This window comes from Hypanus sabinus, chromosome 4 (genome assembly GCF_030144855.1).
Source record: "Hypanus sabinus isolate sHypSab1 chromosome 4, sHypSab1.hap1, whole genome shotgun sequence".
Lineage (NCBI taxonomy): Eukaryota > Metazoa > Chordata > Chondrichthyes > Myliobatiformes > Dasyatidae > Hypanus > Hypanus sabinus.
In genome coordinates this window covers 166911793-166927519 of record NC_082709.1, presented here as the reverse complement: position 1 = coordinate 166927519, position 15727 = coordinate 166911793, and positions in this window count along the sequence as shown.

The window sequence follows — 15727 nt, the reverse complement described above, 5'->3', positions numbered from 1 at the left end:
GAACTGAGCACAGTACTCCAAGTGGGGTCTGACCAAGGTCATATATACTGTAGCTGCAGCATTACCTCTCGGCTCCTAAATTCAGTTCCATGATTGATGAAGGCTAATACATCGTACGTCTTCTTAACTACAGAGTCAACCTGCTTTGAGCATCCTATGGATTTGGACCCCAAGATCCCTCTGATCCTCCACACTGCCAAGAGTCTTACCACTAATACTATATTCTGCCATCATGTTCGACCTAACAAAATGAACCACCACACACTTATCTGGGTTGAACTCCATCTGCCACTTCTCAGCATCCTATCAATGTCCCGCTGTAACCTCTGACAGCCCTTCACACTATCCGCAATACCTCCAACTTTTTGTATATTGTATGTGAGGTTTTGGATTTTGAGCATCTGAAGACTATTTCATGTTTAGGATTATGCAGTTGGTAGATCCAAGTGTACTGCCATAGTATCTCAGCATTGCCAAAAGCCTTGCATGATCTTGCCTTGAACCTACAGGGCAGGGTGTAAGTAACCAGCACATGGTGGAGGGATTTGGGGATGAGAAGTCAATGGGGAACTAATCCAGCCAAAGGAATGGAACCGAACCCAAAGAAAAGGTAAGGTCTTTCACTGTACACAGGAGACTGGAGGAGAGGGGGGCAGGTCTATAGGCTGCCTAATAGCTCACGCGATCCTAGGCAGGCACTGAATCATAGCTGCCTGCAGCAAGCTTTCACTGGAGACTGGAGAGCTAATGCAGCCATGTAGATTAGGGCTTCCTGCTGGTACTGCAATCGCTGATGGCTTCTGCTCACAGTTTGGTACGTATCCTTCTGCATTGACTGCTGTCGAAAGAACATGGATTGTTTGGCCAGCTCTTCTGAACTGACGTGAAATTTGCAAGCGTCTGTTCCACAGCCACAGGCTGTTAACTTATTGTTGTTGTGCAGTCTGGAACACTTATCATATAATGAGCAAAAACTGCTGGCACAATTGTGGATGTCTAACTGTGTCTGGACAAGACAGGAAATCTGCACTAGACATTTTTTTCATGTTTATTCCTCCACTTAGCAGTTCTTTTAAGTGACAGATTTTCCAGACAAAGGTATAAAATAACATTTCAAACACTTTTCTTTCCAGCATGCTTTTCTGATAGCCTAACGGGTCCTGTTTATGAAAAGTCTGCTGCTGCAGCATAGGATGCCAATAAATGTAAGTATTCAAAATCCTAGCATAGAGAAAATGCCAAAGCTAAATTCAGGACAATGATAATCTCAGCTTGGCCTTTAACACCACGCAGGATTCGCTTTGCTATTTCTGACGGTCCGTAGATTGCCTCAGCCTCCTGGCTGTGATCACAAGGATAACAACTTTACAACCATGTGGGTTGAGCGGAGATGGGGCCTTGATTTAAATGCTGATCTGAATACAGTAGCCGAGAGATTCATTGGGACCAGCACTGGTGGTGCCAAGACATATTTGCATGGAGCACCAATTACAATTTGGACAAGAGCCTGATATCACAAAATTCTGCAACACTTGATGCCACAAGGGGTTTGGTCAGAGGCTCAGGTGGGGGTCAAGGAGAGCAGCATGGATTTCAGAGAACGGTTACTTATTAGTAAACATTCAAAGTGAGAGGGGGAACATTTAAAGGAGTTTTGTGGGTAAGTTCAATTTGCCTCCTTCTAGGAAAGATGTGGAAGCTTTAGAATGGGAACAGTGGGGACTTACTAGTATGCTGCCTGGATTAGAAAATCAGAATTAGAATCGGGTTTAATATCACTGTCATATATCGTGAAATGTGTTGTTCTGCAACAGTAGTACAATGCAATACATAATATAATGTAAATTACAAAGATTGTAATTAGTGTTTTATATTTGTAATTTAATTTGGGTCACTTTGTAGAGATCTGTTTACACATTGACATGAAACAGTCTTTTTCTGTTGATTAAATCCACTGTGGTTCAAAGTTGTAAAACAATAGACTTGAAAACTTCTAAAAGGGGGGGGGGGTGAATACTTTTTACAGGCACTGTGTGTGTGTGTGTGTATATATATATATATAAAATAAGTAATGCAAAAAGAGAGACAAAAAAAGAAAAAAAATAGTGAGGTAGTGTACGTGGGTTCAATGTCCATTCTGAAATCTGATGGTGGAAGGGAAGATACTGTTCCGAAAGTATTGAGTGTGCATCTTCAGGCCAGGTACTTCCTCCTTGATAGTAGCAATGAGAGGAGGGCGTGTCCTGTGTGATGGGGGTCCCATTTGATGGAAGCAGCTTTTGTTGAGGCTGTTCTCAGGCCAATGCCCAAAATGGAGCTGGCTAAGTCTGCAATGCTCTGCTGTCTTTTCTGATCCTGCACAGTGGCTACTCTATACCAAACGATGACACAACCTGTCAGAATGCTCCCCATGTTACACTTGCAGAAATTTGCTAGAGGTTTTAGTGGCATACCAAGTCTCAAACTCCTAATAAAATATAGCATCCACCAGACCATATTCCATGTGTCATGCCCAGGATAGATCTTCAGAGATGATGATACCCAGGAACTTGAAACTGCTCACTCTTTCCACTTCTGGTCCCTCAATGAGGTCTTACTAATGCTAGGTGCAAGGTTGCTTTTGTAACACTACTCCACCAGTTGAGCTATCCCACACCTCCTCATCACTATCTGAAATTCTGCCAACCATAGTTGTGTTATCGGCAAATTTATAGATGGTGTTCAGACTGTGCCTAGCCACAAGTTCATGGCTGGAGATAGAGTAGAGCAGTGAGCTTATCACACAAACTTGAGGTGCGCCTTTGCTGATTGTCGACACTGACAGTGGTCTCCTGAGGGAGGAAACCGAGGATCCTTTTGGTGAGGGAGGTACAGAGGCACAGATTTTGGAGCTTGGTGCTTTGCCCTGATGGGATGATGGTGTCGAACACTGAGCTATAATCAATAAGCAGCAGCCTGATGAAGGTATTGCTATTGTGGATGAACCAAGAGATTTGCAGTGTGCTCAGGGCCAGTTCTGTGGCATTCAAGACTGGCGAGAATTCCAGGTACAACCTATTGAAGAATATGTCTCGCAAGGAAAGGTTGAGCAAGTTAGGGCTTTCCTCTTTAGAATGAAGGTGACTTAATAGAGGTGTATAAAATGACAAGAGGCATAGATAAAGTGGACAGCCAGCAACTTTTTGCCAGAATGGCATAATACAAGAGGGCATAGTTTTAACATGATTGGAGGAAGGTATAAGGAGGTTGTCAGAGGTAGGTTTTTTTTTACGTAGAATGGTAAATGCATGTAAAACATGGCCGGGGCAGATACAGTACATTAGGAACATCTAATTGACGTAGTTAGGTGCATGGATGAAAGGGAAATGAAAGGCTGTGTGGGAAAGGTTGGTTAGATTGATCTTGGAATAGGTTGACAATTCAGCACAACATCATGGGCTGAAGGACCTGCAACGTGTTGTACTGCTCTCAGTCATATGTTCCACGTGCCAAGTTTTTTTATAGAGTAGTGGGTGTTGGAACAGGGTGCTAGGTGGAGTCTGTAACTGGCAGCAGATACAATAGAGAGGTTTAGGGGTCTTTTAGATAGACTGACGAATATTCAGGGAATGCAGCAATGAGGATCAGGTACAGGTAGAAGAAAATTAATTTAGTTCAGCATCATATTTGACACAGACCTTGTGAGATGAGAGGCCTGTCCCTGTGTTGTACAGTTTTAACCTCTGTGTTCTATGATATGCAACAGCTGGGTCCTCAGTACAAATGGGCATAAGTGGAAAGTGCACAGTAATGCATTTTGAAATTACACTCTGCTTTGGAGCTAGTGATTCTCGTAGTCACTCTGTTCCTGCAGCAGGAATTAAAATGTTTGGGCCACTATCTCTGATAACACAGCATTCCCGCAATACTGAAGAACCATAAGTGAGATTACATGTTAATTCACTGGAGCAGGATTGGAACTTCCAAATTCCTGATAGCTCCGATTTCAAAATCTTGACTACAGAGCTTAAAGTGTGGTTAGAGAGGAGGGCAGTACTGAGTGAGAGGCCATTCTGGTTACAGTCCAGCCTGAAATGAGTGGTTGAAGCCAGGGTGAACAGTTATATCACCCTTGGAATAAAATCTACTTCACTCTTTCAGTTTTTGTGCTCGGATTATGATCTCAATAAAAGGAAATTAAACCAAGAATGTCTGAACCTGGTTGTCCGAACCTGATGTCTAAACCTCGGATAGAAAGTTGATTCATTAATCTGGGCAACATAAATAAACAAATATCTACACAAAGCAAGTACCCCTTCACCCTGACTTAAGAGATCTGTTGTACTTCAGCTCCACCTCACTGAACCTCTGTCTGCCAGCTATCTCTCTGCCCACCCTCCTTCCCTGGACAGGAAGTCCTTGAACATTACAGAAGTTTGCAGTGGGGAGCACGTGACTGAAAGGATCATCAATGTGCCAAAAAAATGACCACCCTGCCTGCTTTCTCCAATCTCGAATCTTGTGCTTCCATTTATTGTATAGGATTCCATTTGCTTTATAAACTGCTTTCTAAACCTGGCTGTAACCTTCTAGGATTTAATAGCATCTTCATCATCTCATCATCATCAGACATAGGAGTGGAATTAGGCCATTTGGCCCATTGAGTCTGCTCTGCCATTTCATCATGGCTGATCCAATTTTCCTCTCAGCCTCAATCTCCTGCCTTCTCCCTGTATTCCTTCATGCCCTGACCAATTAAGAATCTGTCAACATCTGCCTTAAATATACATAAAGACTTGGCCTCCATGGCTGCCTGTGAATGAATTCCACACATTCACCACTCTCTGGCTAAGGGAATTCCTCCTCATCACCATTCTAAAAGGACACCCCACTATTCTGAAGTTGTATCTTCTGCTCTTAAACTCCCTCACCATAAGAAACATCTTCTCCACATTGTCCCTATCAAGGCCTTTCATCATTCAATAGGCTTCAATGAGGTCACCCCTCATTCTTCTGAATTCTAATGAATTAAGGCTCAAAGCCACCAAACGCTCTTCGCATGACAAGCCATTCAAACCTGAAATCATTTTGTGAATGTCCTCTCCAGTTTCAGCACATTCTTTCTAAGATAAGGGGCCATAAAATGCTTACAATACTCAAGTAAGGTCTCACCAGTGCTTTATAAAGTTTACATCCTTGCTTCTATATTTTATTCCTCTTGAAGTGAATGCTAACATCACATTTACCTTCCTCACCATAGACCCAACCTGCAAATTAACCTTTAGGAATCCTGCACAGGGACTCCCAAGTCTACACTTTAGTTTTTTTTGTATTTTCTCTCTGATTAGAAAATAGTCAACCCTTTTATTTCTTCTACCAATGTGCATGATCATACACTTCCCAGCACTATATTCCATCTGCCATTTCTTTGTCCATTTCCCTAATTTGTCTAAGCCTTTTTGTAGCCTCTCTACTTCCTCAAAACTACCTGCCCCTCCAACTATCTTCATATTTTCTGCAATATTCGCAACAAAGCCATCAATTCCATCATCCAAATCATCGATATATAATGTAAAAAGAATCGGTCCCAACAGAAACCCCTGTGGAACACTATGAGTCACCAGCAGCCAGCCAGAAAGGCTCCTTTTATTCCCATTCATTGCCTCTTGCCAATCAGCCACTGCTTTAACCATGCTAGAATATTTCCTGTAATACCATGGGCTTGTAGCTTGTTAAACACCTCATGTGTAGCACTTTGTCAAAGACCTTCCGAAAAACCCACAACATCAAACAATTCTCCTTTGTCTATCCTGCTTGTTATTTCTTCAAAGAATTCCAACAGATTTGTCAGGCAAGAATTTCCCTTGAGGAAACCATGCTGACTACGGCCTCTTTTATCATGTGCCTCCAAGTACCTTGAGACCTCATCCATAATAATCAACTCCAACATCTTCCCAACCACTGAGTTCAGACTAACTGGCCTATAATTTCTCTACTTCTTCCTCTCTCCCTGCTTGAAGAGCGGACTGACATTTGCAATTTTTCAGTCTCTGGAACCATTCCAGAATCAAGTGATTCTTGAAAGATCGCTATTAATGCATCTACAGTCTCTTCAGCCACCTCTTTCAGAACCCTGGAGTGTATACCATCTGGTCCAAGTGACCTACTTACCTTCTGATCTTTCAGTTTCCCAAGAACCTTCTCCCTGGTTATGGTAACTTCATACACTTCATGACCCTTAACACCTGGAACATCCACCAAACTGCTAGTGTCTTCCACAGTGAAGCTTGATGCAAAATACTTATTCAGTTCATCTGCCATTTCCTTGTCCCCCCCCCCCCCCCCCATTACTATATCTCCAGATTATTTGCCAGTGGTCTGGTATTCACTCTCGCTGGCATTTTATACTTCTTATATTAAAGAAACTTTTGGTATCCTTTTTAATGTTATTGGCTAGCTTACTTGCGTACCTTCTTTATGACTTTTTAGTTGCCTCTGTTAGTATTTGAAAGCTTCCTAATCCTCTAACATGCCATGAATTTTTGCTTTATTCTATGCCCTCTTTTTAGCTTTTATGTTGGATTTGACTTCTCTTGTTAGCCACAGCTGTGTCATCTTGCCTTTAGAGTACTTCTTCCTCTTTGGGACGTATATATCCTGCACCTTCCAAATTGCTTTCAGAAATTCCAGCCATTGCTGCTCTGCCATTATCCCTGCCAGTGTCCTTTTCCATCATTTCCGGCCAGCTCCCTCTCGTGCCTCTGTAATTCCCTTTTCTCCACTGTAACACTGATACATCTGACATTAGCTTCTCCTTTTCAACTTTCAGGGTGAATTCAATCATATTATGATCACATGCCCTAAGGGGTCTTTTACTTTAAGCTCCTTAACCATCCAGTTCATTGCCCAACACCCAATCGAGAATAGCTGATCCCCTCATGGACTCAACTACGAGCCACTCTAAAGAGCCATCTAGTGGGCATTGTAGAAATACCAACTCTTGGGATCCAGCACCAACCTGATTTTCCTAGTCTTCCTACAAATTGAAATCCTCCATGACTATTGTAACACTATCCTTTTTGCATGCATTTTCTATCTTCCATTGTAATTTGAAGACCACATCTTTACTGTTTGGGGGCCTGTATACAGCTCCCATCAAGGTCTCTTTACCCTTGCAGTTCTTTAGCTCTATTCATAATGATTAATCACCTTCTGACCCTATGTCACCTCTTTCTAATGATTTGATTTAATTTTGTACCAACAGAGTGTACCGCCCACCTTTCCGCCTTCCCGCCTGTCCTTCCCATATAGTGTGCATCCATAGATGTTAAGCTCCCAGCTATAATCTTCTTTCTGCCATGATTCAGTGATCCCTATGACATCATACATGCCAACCTGTAATTGTGCTGCCAGTTCATCTACCTAATTTGTTTAATGTGTGAATTCCAATATAACACATTCATCCTGTATGCATCCTTTTCGATTCTGTTCACCTTTTACATTGTAACTCATCCTGTTGACTGCAATTTTGCCTTATCATCAGCTTCTCCTTGCGAGGAGTCTCACTACCCATTGCCTCTGTTTGTACACCAACCACGTCATCTTCAGCACAGTCACTTCAGTTCCCATCCCCCTGACGAATTAGTTTAAATCCAGCCAACCTGCCTGCAAGGATATTGGACTCCTCAGATTCGGGTGTGCCCGTCCCTTTTGTACAGTTCATCCCTTCCCCAGAAGAGAGGCCAATGATCCATAAATCTAAACACCTGCACCAGTTCCTCTGCCACACATTCACCTGCCATCTTACCCTCAACAGCACGTGGCATAGACAGCGATCTGGAGATTACTACCCTGGAGTACTGTTTCTCAGCTTTCTGCTTGGCTCCCTTAAATATCTCTTCAGGACCTCCTCAGCTTGTCTACCTGTGAAATTGGTGTCAATGTGCACAAGACAACTGGTTGCTCTGCCTCACCACTGCGAATGCGATGGGCACCATCGAGACATCCCTGACCCTTGCACCTAGGAGGCAACATTCCATCCAGGTGTCTCTATCACACCTGTCTCTTTTCCTCTGTCTAAGGCAGGGGTCAGCAACCTTTACCACTGAAAGAGCCACTTGGACCCATTTCCCACAGAAAAGAAAACACTGGGAGCCGCAAAACCCGCTTGACATTTAAAATGAAATAACACTGCATACAACGTTTTGTTTTGCCTTTATGCTATGTATAAACAGACTATAATGTGTTGCATTTATGAAATTGATGAACTCCTGCAGAGAAAATGAAATTACATTTCTGCATGCAACAAAAACATTTTGAACTCCGAAAAAAAGACGTTGGGTTGAAGGTTACTTTTAAGTAAAATACTCAACGTCTATTTGAGTCCTTCTTGTATTTATGAAAAATGCCAAACTTAAATTTGCCGCCAGCAGCAAACCAAAAATAACGTCAGCCAGCTGTCAACCTGAAAAATAAAAGGACTATTTCACTGAACAATGAAAACATATGAATATACGTAAAATAATAGGCAATTAAAATATTTATCATACTTGTTCAGGTTGACTCACACCTGACAATGCAGTCGTATTTAGTAGGGATGGATCGATGCTTAGGGGAGTGACCGGGAAGGATAATGTGTTTTTTTCCTCTCTGAACTCACAGAAGCGTTTCCCAAACGATGTTTGCATTGCGATGATTGCAGAATGTAAATACTCCGAATTTATCATGTCGTGACCTTGTTTGAACTCTCTCAAATTGGGGAAGTGAGACAATGTGCCTTTCTGTAGATCTCTGGCAAGCAACGTCAACTTGCGCTCGAATGCCAAAACATCCTCCAACATGTGCAGGGCTGTACGTCCTTACCCCGTTGAAGAGCTGTGTTCAGCGTGTTCAGGTGCGCTGTCATGTCTACCATGAAGTGTAGCTTTTCCAGCCACTCTGGCTGTTCCAGCTCAGGAAAGTTGAGCCCTTTGCTGCCCAGGAAAGTTTTCACTTCTTCCAGACACGCGACAAAGCGTTTCAGCACCTCCCCCCTGGACAACCATCAGACTTTGTTGTGCAGCAGGAGATCAGAATATGCAATTTCCAGCTCGTCCAGTAACAAACGGAATTGACGGTGATTTAAACTTTTTGCCATTATTTTATTGACAATCTGAATGACAACATCCATTACTTCTGTGCATTCTGGAGGAAATGTTTGAGCGCACAGTGCCTCTTGGTGCAAGATGCAGTGAAAAGTCAGCAGCTTTCTGTCCAGCGACTTCTGCAGTAAAGCCACAATTCCCTTGTGCGTTCCCGTCATATTCGGTGCCCCCATCAGTAGCTACTGACACCAGATGGGTGGTCTTTATTCCTTTGGCTCTAAAACAATTCAAGACAGCCTCACAGATGTCCTCCCCCCGTGTTTGGTCTTTTAGAGGTATCAACTCAATCAGTTCTTCCTGTGGCCCGGCAGAGTTTACATACCGGCAGAACAACGCTATTTGTTCAATATCACCTTTGTCTTTAGACTCGTCACAGGCAATTGAGTAGGCCACAGCTGAATTGATGTCTTTAATTTGCTGTCTTGTGATGTCTTCTGCCATTTTTATGGTTCTGTCTTTGACAGTCTTTGCAGAGAGGGGCATATCCCTGATTTTCTGCACAATTTCACTCTTGTTTTTAAAGTCCGTGAATAGATGTTCTGAAATCTTAATGAAAGATTCTTTTATATATTCACCATCTGTAAACTGCTTCCCGTGCCTGACTATTTCCTGAGCGGCAATATAACTGGCGTATGTCGTTGATTTTCCAGACTTCATCCATTTCTGGAAATGATTTTTGCTCAGATCAACCTTCCGCATCAGTTCCGAAACGGCTTTTTTTCTCTCATCTCCATCCGGATATTTTTGAGCAAAGGCTGCGTGTTTATTCTGGAAATGCCTTGCGACATTTGACTTTTTGTTGTTTGCTAGTTTCTCATTGCATATTAAGCATACCGGTAAACCAGTCTCGTCAACAGTGAAAGCAAATGAATCTGTCCACGTATCATTAAACGTTCTGTTTTCTTCAGTCACTTTTCTTTTTTTAGAATTCTCCATAGTTGGCTTACCTTGGATCGAAAAATTAAAGAAATCGCGCACTGGCAGGTGTCAGGTATTGGCAGTGGTGACGTATATTAATAGCGATAAAAACACGTTGTAGCGGTGTGCTCACGCAGTCAGTAAACTGCAGTCGAATAACTTTATTCGAACTAAACAGCCTTGCTTTTAAGCCTCCCTCAACCCAGCCCCCATGGACGCAGATGCTGCAAAAGACGCGTACTCACAAACCCCCGTAGGCTATCTCCCTTAGCCGGAATGCTGGCTAATTGTGAGGAAATGTGTCGCCACACTTAGATTGTACAAGATCACCATAATCTTCAAATTTAGAATTACATTTCAAAAGCTAACAAACTAACATAAAATACATTTTAATTAAATACTGACCAATTATTTCCCAAAGCCACAGGGAGCCGAAGCACAGAGGTGAAAGAGCCACAAATGGCTCGGGAGCCGCAGGTTGCCGACCCCCGGTCTAAGGAATCTCCTATCAACACTGCAGTCCTCTTCACCTCTCTGCTCTTCCGAGCCACAGCACAAGACAGTGCCAGAGACCTGGTCACTATGGCTCCTCCCTGGTAAGTCGTCACCCTCAATAGTATCTAAAGTTGTATGCTTATTATCGAGGGAAATGGCTACAGGTCTTTTCTGCACTGGCTGTGTACTTCCCCTCCTTCTCCTGTCATCCTGTTTCCTGCAACCTTGGGGTGATTATCTCCTTGTAGCTCCAGTCTATCACCTCCTCATTCTCCTGTCAATATGGAACTCTTTAATACGTTCTCTCAGGAGCTGCAGCTCAGTGCACCTGGAGCAAATGTGTTTATCTGGGAGACTGAAGGTTTTCCAGACTTCCCACATCCCACACAGAGTCCAAAACACTGCCCCTGGAGCCATTCTTGCCCTAATAGATGAGGAGTGAACAAATAAGGATTGAGAGAGAGAGAGAGAGAGAGAGAGAGAGAGTAGCTTACAAGGGAATATCTTTCTCCAAAGTTTGATCTTGCCTGAGCCTGACGAGCCAAGCACACTCTAAATACTGACACACTCATAAGAGTGACTGCTCCACTTGCACTTAAATCATTCTCACTATCCCTTTCTAATAAATTCCTCTTGCTGTTGGTCCCTCCTGCAAAACTCCGCCTTTGAAATCACATTGGGCTTCCTGATGAAAAGGTAGCTCTTTTTGCACAGCTCTGAAGCGAATTGTCCGACGTCAACCTGAAGATGTATCAACGTCCTTAGTTCTCACTCAATCACCTTTTGAATTTGCCAGTTGCTTTATACTAGCTCTCCTCAAATCAAATGAAAATCCAATCAAATTAAATGATTTGATTTGACTTGATCTCTTTCTTTTTATCAAGAAGCTACACTCAACATTTTTGGAACAGCTTCAGCCCTCTGTCATCAGGTTTCTGAACAGACCACGATCACTACTTCACTTCATGCTCTCTTTTTTTAATGCTACTTAATTATTTTTATCTACTTCTTACTGTACCTTATAGCGACTTTTTATGTATTGCACTATACTTCTGCTGCAAAACAACAAATTTCATGACATATGTCAGAGTCAATAATGATTCTGATTCTAACTTGTCATTATAACAGTGCAATAAAAGTTCAAAGTTCAAAGTAAATTTTGTTATCAGATTGCATACATGTCACCACATGCAACCCTGAGATTCTTTTTTCTTGCAGGCATAGTTAGCAAATCTATAGAACAGTAACTGCAAACAGGATCAATGAACAACAAACTGTGCAAATGTAAATATAAATAAGTAGCAATAAATAAATAATGAGGACATGAAATAACAAGATAAAAAGTCTTTAAAGTGAGATCATTGGCTGTGAGAACACTAGAAATAGAACAAGTGTAGGTATCCTCGTCTGTTCAAGAGAGTGATGGTTGAGGGGTAGTAACTGTTCTCAAACCTGACGGTGCGAGTCCTGAGGCTCCTATACCTTCTATACAATGGCAGCAGCAAGAAATCTTTGATGATGGATGATGCTTTTTTACAGCAACTGTGTATCACGTACATGTGCTCAATGGTTGAGAGGGCTTTACCTGTGATGAACTTCACCAAATCCATTACATTTTGAAGGGTTTTCTGCTCAAAGGCTTTGGTGTTCCCATACTGGGCCATAATGCAGCCAGTAAGCACACTTTCCACCACATATCTACAGAAGTTTGTCAAGGTTTTTAATGCTATGCTGAGTCTCTGCAGACTCCCAAGGAAGTAGAGGTACTATAGTGCTTTCTTTGCAAATACATTTCTATGATGAGTACAGGGCAGATCCTCTGAAATAGTGACATCCAGGAATTTAAAGTTACTGACCGTCTTTGCTTCTGATCCTCAGATGAGTACTGGGTCATGAACCTCTGGTTTCCCTCTTCTGAAGTCTACAATCAGTTCCTTGGTCTTGCTGATATTGATATGATATGACACCATTCAGCTGAATTTTCAATCTCCCTCCTGTATGCTGACTCATCTCCTACTTTGAGATGGCCCACAACAGTGGTGTCACCTGCAAACTTGTGTTAGGTGTTGGAGCTGTACTTAGCCACACAGTCATCGGTGTAAAGCGAGTAGAGCAGCGGACAAAATACGTATCCCTGTGCTGCAATAAAATAAACTTAATTAATCAAACATGGGATTCCATACTTAAAATCACGCTAAGAAAGTTACATTCTTATTGTGTTCCTCATTGTACTTCCAAATGCTTTCAGCAGATCTGTGTAATATGGGGGATTATTTCACAACTTTTGGGGTTTGTAATTGCAGTAATATATTCACTTAAATTTGAGTCCAGACAATGTGTTGACATGACATCTTGTCTCATGGGAAGATGTGTATTATAAATTTACTTTTCAGTTGCTGATTAGAGGTAAAATAGCCCACAAGTAAATGCTCATTAAGATATTGAGGAAGAAGAGAATGCACAGTAAAAATATATGCCACAAATAACCTTGAGCACCATCACCAAAGTCTGGATTGCTTCATGCCTGTTAATACAAACTTTAGACTGTCCCAGTACAAGGGAACTATCTATCCAGTTTGTAGTAACTGCTATCAGACAGACCTTCCCTCTTGTACCATAACTGAGCATGTTTTTAATATCAAGTCCACCATCAAGCTCTTTGCACAAGGACAATAATATCTTCAATAATGGAGAGTTTTTCTTTATCTTTCATTTAATAAATCAGCTCTGCACATAGTTGGGTGACGTACACAGATATGTGATGGCATGTAAAGTCAGTTCAAGAAGCCGTTAAAGTAGTCCGGACTAGACTGCAGCTCAGTGGAAAAGCAAATCTTTCCTTCTAATTAACTGTCTGTCCTAGAGATTTGGTTCTTGGACACCTATCTTGTGAATGTTAATTTGCTTACTGAGGAATTTGTTCATTAAAAAAAGTTTTCCTTTGTGAATGTGTTTTTAAATGTAAATTAGATATGAAAGATCAATAACTGGGACATAAAACTAGCAGTAATAAATTATCTAGCCATTATGTGCACAGCATGCATAAACAGGATCAGAGTTTTGGCAGGTATCACAGACATATACAGACACTACAGAGAGAACTTTCTTATCAGAATAATATATTTTACACTGCTCTATGTGCCAGAAAATTGTTTGGGCAATTTGCAGTTTCTACTTCTATTCATTTTAACACCTGGTTCGATATCCCAGATTGATCAGTCCTGAGTCAGCTACTGTTTGAAGTTGGCTGTCTACTATAGATCTTGTATTATTTCCAGCATTTCTGTCCTCAGCCACTCTCTTCGCAGCCAGAACACAGACAAGGTTTCTCTTGCATTTATCTACCAGGCTCTATTGTCAGTGGATTAAACCCTGTAATTTCTATCACTCTTCAGTGTAATAAGGGGACAATCCCCTCTGTGACTTGCTGTTTTGGTCTTCAATCTTATTATACTCTCTATCTTAATTTTCATTTTGAAACTGTTAGAGCCTGAGACTCTCAGTCTGTAGTTTGATCGAGTGAGCTAGCACTCTGCTGCCTCAGGGAAAACTTCAGAAGAGAGATGTGAGCACAAGCTACCACAAGGAGAAGCTCAGAGACAAGATGAGGGGCCATGATCGATTACATTTCTCGCTGATTAAAGCGTCTAAGAAGATTGAAAAATCGAGGCAAGTGCAGAGGAGAATGAGTGGTTCTCAGAAAACCCACAGGATTTGAATCACTGCCCCTGGAGGGGTTGCTGGATTGTGTCACTGCCCTCGGAGGAGCTGTTGGGTCCTGATCCTCTCAGAAATGTTATTGAAGTTCTAAAATTTACGGATTGGACTGTAGTTTATATTAGTCTCTTATAGTGTTTATTTTCATGTTCTTGCTCATTCTTTTTTGTTGCTGACTGCCACGCCGGGCATTTGGGGTTTGTTGTTTCTCCATGTGTGTGATCTGTTAGTTTTTGTGTGAGGGCAGAATTGGGGAGGTGCCTGAGGTATGCAAGTCCTTGTTTCTTTTTCTTGTCATGCGGGGGGATTACAAATTGAGGTTGAGGAGGAGTGATGTCTTTCTTTCAACTTCTTCTATGGGTTCCTGTACTTTTTGGCTATCTGGAGAAGACAAACCTCAGGGTTGTATTCTGCATACACGGTTTGATAATAAAATGAACCTTGAACTGTCTTTTACAACTTCAACTCCATTTCTCACTGTACCTTCCCACGCAGCAATCCCACTCCTTCCACCGCTTGCTCTTCCACATACCCAAGTATTCCATCTGGGTGAGGCAACAATTCATTTCCAACTCTTCTAGTTATCTCTTCTACACTGGAGAAACCAAATCCAGGGGCCTTGTCTGCTTTGGAGAATGCATCTGTTCAGTCCACAAAGCTGTCTGTCACCTTGGTGGTCAAAGTCAAATAATGTTGTTATTAAATATATATATATATATATATGTCACCATATGCAGTTTGAAATTCATTTTCTTGAAGATATCTATATGAAGATAAGGAAATAGGATAGAATTTATGAAAAACCATAAACAAATGATGCACAAAAGAAGGCAAATTGTAGAAATATAAATAAGTAATACTGATAACATGAATTGTAGGGTCATTGAAAGTGAGACTGAAGGTTATAGAATCATTTCAGAGTTGAGCTGGTTCAGGGGCCTGATGGTTGTATTTTCTTTTAGTATAGCAATGGCCCGTTCTGATGAAAGGTCAACCACATGAAATATTTTACCTCTTCCCAGATGCTGCCTGACCTGTTAGGCATTTCCATCATTCTCAGTTTTTACTTCAGGTTTCCAGCACTTTAAAACTGTTGTTTCGTCAGTATTTTGCATCTCACAGTTGTAGCATTGTTCTTTCACCTCTATCTCCCTCCTTTTCTGCTGTCATTAAATCCTTTTCTGACTGTTCTGCAGCAATTAACACCACCCTGTCTCAGCCGGCGCCACCACATATTGTGTCATTCAGTTTTTTTTTGGTCTCCACCCAATCACAGACATTCATACTTTTTTTCTCTCCCCCTTCCTCTACAAAACATTCCATACAGGTGAGGCAGTGATTCATTTCAAGACCTTCCAGTTTTTGCTTCTATATTGGAGAAGGCAAAGACAGGAGGCTAAAGTATGCCTTAGTACTTGTGTTTCTCAAGTACTCTGAAGGGTCATGAAAGAGAATGATTAACTCTGTGTTCCTCT